The sequence below is a fragment of the Micrasema longulum genome, unplaced genomic scaffold (genome assembly GCF_059751315.1).
Source record: "Micrasema longulum isolate JH-2025_06_02 unplaced genomic scaffold, ASM5975131v1 h1tg001361l, whole genome shotgun sequence".
NCBI classification, from domain to species: domain Eukaryota; kingdom Metazoa; phylum Arthropoda; class Insecta; order Trichoptera; family Brachycentridae; genus Micrasema; species Micrasema longulum.
In genome coordinates, this window is record NW_028278547.1 from 19,589 (window position 1) to 25,048 (window position 5,460).

The window sequence follows — 5,460 nt, forward strand, 5'->3', positions numbered from 1 at the left end:
CCACAAATTTTCGACGCTTTTGTTTTAAACAAAAGAGCGAAAGGGCATCTCTATAAGCGGATAGCGAATTTTTACACTTAAGATTTATCCCATGAAACAAGTTGCATTCTATTACAATTTTTTTTTTTTTAATAAATATTTGCGTTCTTATGATTTACCCAAATATTTAATTTTGAGGGCCGTTTTCAACGAGTTGTAAATAACTCACTGTTAGAAAATGGAACTCAAGTTGGGGTAGAGTGGGATTTGAACCACGGACCTCTGAGCCGTGAGTCCGAGACACTAGCCACAGGACCACAGCTCGATTTTACCAATCGATACATAGTATTCTTTACTAAAATTGTATTTTGTGATAATATTTTACAAACCCCGTGAGTCAACATATTTAATAGTAATTAAATCCTTGAAATACATTAAAAAAACACCTTTACTACTTTTACCAAATGCCGTAACTATCTGGCGTTTTACATACTTAAATTTCACTCCCTATACTATAGTTTATACTTTAGGCTATGAATTTATATTAAACATTACAATGAGCTCCCACCGAGAAATTTCACAAACTAATTTCAATGTTTTCCGTATGTTTAATTTTTCTCAACTTCCTATATAGTGTAATATGTTAAGAGCCTGTAACTTGCGTAGTCACATAAAAACAAGTGACTTGTTGCAATTGCAACGCATTTCTTGTTTAGCAATCAATACTTCGACGCAGTGCTAACACATGTCCACGTATTGTGAGTACTTATACGGTATATAGATTGAATAATTCCTCGTTAAAACTGATACACTTTTAATCTGGCCTCACATAATTCCAACTTTTGCATTTTTATAAACAATTTGGATTGGCCATTAAAAATAATTAAACTTGGTATGTCCCGGTTGCTCTATTCTTAAATAAATAACGTTATTTTACAGACATCGAGTACCAACATTTTGAACACTCTAAGCGAAGCTGCTCAGCTATTGTAATAAATTCATATTGTCGAGGATTTTGAAAAGAATTGTATTATGACTTTATATATTAATATTTAAAAACTATTTTTTTTATCTTTGCAGTTGATTTGCTAGATTTTTGCCTTGGTCAAAATCGACTTGAAATTATTATTTAGCTTAAGAAAGGTCAATATTTAAATGCAGTGGATCTTGTTTTTTAAACCGATTACTATTCCAGGTAAATTGGGAAAAATGGAGAAAATAAGTTACTAAGTTTTGGAACATTTGAAAAACACTCATATAAGGTGAAAGTAATAATAAACGCCCTTTATTTTGTATTTATTAATTTGTGTTTTTTAAATTGTTCATTAAGAAGTATTACTTATATTTATTTATGCTTTATTAAGTGAGTTCATTACATCTTAAAAACCAATATTAACTTTAAATATCATTTTATTTTTACACGAACTTTGGTTAAGCAGAATGCTTCGAATTTTATGGACTGATCGAGTCTCCAAAAAAGCGGTTTTGATTATTATGAACAAAGAGAGGGAGTTACTGACCACTGTCAAAAGAAGAAAAGCCTCATACTTTGGTCACATATTTCGCAATGAAAAGTATGCCCTTCTCCTAACTTATATGGAAGAAAAGATAAAGGGCAGGCAGGGTATGGGACAGAAAAGAACATCATGGCTCAGAAATCTCAGACAGTGGTTCGGTGTGCCGGATGCAGCAGCGCTGATTAGACTGGCCCAGAATCGGTATAAATTCAGGATAATGGCCGCCAACCTCTGGTAGGAGCGGCAAAAGGAGAGGAAGACAATTTTATACCAAAATTTCTAAAAAACCTATATTTAAAAAACTAATTTGAAATATTTTAAAGTAAAAAAGAAATTATTTCAGGTATCTCATTGTACAATTTTAATCCCTTGTTCAATGAGTTTTACGACTGTGCTTTTCTTCTCACTAGTTATCTTTTCTTTTTTTAGTCCCTAGTTTTGTATGTTCGAGGGGGTGGGAACTTCTCTGATTCATAGGCCACTTTCACAGTACTGTGCATGAAAACATAAAGGGGTGGATTGACTTTTATCGTATAATAATAATTTTTTTCTTACCTTCAGCATACTTTTAAGCCGCGAATGGAAACAAATAAAGCGAAACACCAAAATTATAAATAAGTATCCCCCACCATAATTTTATCAGACCGGCTGGTTTGGGACAATACATGCTATATGGGTCATACTCCTACCTCTCATATGAATGTTTTCCCAAAGTTTCAACATTTTATCCTGCAGTTCCTGCGTTCAGTGTTTTTTTGTCTAATTTGATTATTGTCATTCTCTTTTCCAGGCCTAGTGGTGCATAAAACACTGCATTTGTAAACCAAATGCAGCGGAATTTCGATTGTGTGTTTCATAAAGGTGAAGTGATCAGTTTTACGCTTCAGGTTCCTGTTCATGAACAATGAAATATAACAGTTTAAACCACCTTTAAAATCAATACTTCCACGTCTACCCTGTCAGAAATTGAGCTCAGGACCTCAAAAATCGGTGAAAAATGCGCCAACCATTACACAATGAGACAGACTTATCTCCACTCTATTTCCTTATGATTTTTACCAGAGGGCAGCTAATGTCAAAGACGGAGAAATAATTATGTAATCTACCTAAGCTGCTATTCTAAATCTTCTCAACTCCCTTGAGAGTGATTAATTTGGGTATTTTTATTTTTTGCATGCGTTAACACTTTGTTTCATAGCTGGCTACACTGAAAATTAAACGTTAAATAAATATAAACATGTGAAATTATACATAACGATTTTCATTTTGCTACCTAAATTTCTTAATAAGGTTTAATTGACCAAACAATCTTCGTTTTTTTTCCGTTTTATGCATCATTTAGTATCGCGTAGAGCCAATACGAATATTCACCCCCGTTAAGCTCCGTAAGATTTCATATTTTGGGCATTTGTTGAGAGGTGATAAACATACTATACTTCAGCTCGTCATAAAAGGGAAGATCGAGAGACGTAGATGGGTCGGAAGAAAAGAACTTTCCTGGCTTCGAAACATTCGGACATGGACCAGGAATAGAACTGTGGAGGAGCTGTTTTCCACTGCTTAGGATAGGAAGCTTTCTCCCAAGTGGTCATTAACGTCGGAGAAACATGACATGTAAAGAAGAAGAATATATGGTTTGACAATTATTCGTCAGTGTATAAAGTAAAGTGTCATCGCATTTAAAAAATAAAAATCTCCAAATCAACACACCACCAACAGGGGTCCTCGGCATCATTTAGAGGGTCTACGCATTGTTTAATATGAAATAAAAATAATATGCCCAGTGAGTAGAATATTTTTTACGAGAACTTAAAAACATATGAATTCTCTATACGGCTTGACGAGTCAACATTACCAGGAAACGAAGCTTTACTTTTAGCTTATGTGAGATTTGTAATAGAAGAAAATATTTCCCAAGAAACGTTATTTGCTAAATGTTTGAAAACTGATACTAAAAGAGAAACATTATTTACTGAAATAAAAAAAAAATTTGATGGGCCTCATCACAAAAAAAGAAACGGACTAGAAATTAGTGCTCTTGGGGATTTCCGGTTGCTACTCACAAACATAAAGCCGGACATAAATACATTTATTTCATTTATGTAAAAAAAAAACTATTTAAAAAAAATATTTATAATTTGAATAAATACTTCTTCAACAGTATGTTTTATTTATATTTTATTTTTACGTCACCATTTACCATTCAAGACATTAAAGTTAAATTTGTGATTTTTCTATTGTGCATTTTTGTAGTTTTTGCTAGTGTAGACTATTAACAGGGGTCCGTGGGTCAAAAGAGCTTGGGATAGAGAAGATTCAGAATACCACCCCTGAGTTATACTCGTTCAAAGATCTTCCGACGTCGTATCGTGAGATCCGTCGCTATACAAACCATTTAATGATGGACTTTCACGAAGAAATTTGCTAATCTCAGAGTTATAAATTATTTGATATTCTTAATTATAATTCATTTTACTCAATGGTAAAAATAATAAATGTATTTACAAAATATCTGTATAACCTACACTTTCGATAGTTAACATTTCTCACTTAATTGCAAATAGTAATATAAATTTTCGTAACACAATAATTTTCATAGCAATTTACTTGACACGAAGAGTGCATGAAACACATTCTGTAGCTATGTGGCATTCTTGAGAATAGGTATATTTTTTCCGATAATTGATTACTTCATTATGGCGGTTATATTGTGTACTGACAAAAATATAGACACACGTGTTAACAAAGTTTAAAAATAATCAGAAACATTAAAACAGGCTTAGGATATAAAGTTACGCAATGACGGAAAATCACATTTACAATTTTAAAATATTAATTAAACATTGCGTATTTTCTTCAGCGAGTCTTGGATAGTACGATTTTCTATTACTTTATAATGTAAACAGCGCCATCTGTTTAAGCTCACACGAATTAAATAAAAGAAAACAATGTCTTAGTAAAAGGAATTGAAGATGGCGCTTTTAAATCAATTTAACTAAGGACAATAGGAATAATGAAAAAATAATTTTATCCTGGTCAGTTATTACCACATCCTTTTGAAAACGTGACACTTAAATTATTTTAAAAATCGTGAGCATTTAAAAAAAAAAATATTTTTTAAAATAAATATTTGCGTTCTTATGATTTACCCAAATATTAAATTTTGAGAGCCATTCTCAACGAGTTGTCAATAACTCACTTTTAGAAAATGAAATCAAGTTGGGGTAGAGTGGGATTCGAACGACGGACCTTTGGTCCGTGAGTCCGAGACACTAGCCACGGGACCACAACCTGATAAATTAATTTTTGTGATTTTTTACGTTGTAATTAAACAAGCTATTTATACGATTTATTTTACAATCTTACTTTCTTTGGAAAGTTTATTTATAACCCTTTTCTTATATTTTTATGGGTTGGTCAGAACAAAACTCAGACTTAAACAGTTTAGTTATTTGAATGCAGTTATATGTGTAAAAAAGAACCACAACTCTGCACTAGTGATTTTGACTCAATGGCTACACTTGGGTAAAAATCCTTAAACAGGAAATCAAATGGAGATAAATCCGCCATGCGGTGTAGTGGTTGGAGCGTTCTCTTATCATTCTTGAGGCCTTAGGTTCGATTCCTAACAGGATGGACGTCGGATAAATATTGGTTTTAAAGGTAGTTCTACACTGTAGTATTTCAATGTTTCTAGACTGGCACCCGAAGCGTAAGACCGATTACCTTACCTTTAATTTTAAAAATATGATCTCGATACGGTGCAATGCAAATGAGTGGTCATGCAGTGCTCTATGCACCACTGGTACAGGTAGGAAAATGATGATAAATTGTGTAAATTTGATTTAAAATCAATCAGTCCTAAAAATATAATCATCAGTTTATTGTATTTTTCTGCATTTCTTTTTTAAGTATGATGAACACATTACTTTATTTTCATATAAACAAATTGAAAAAATATTAA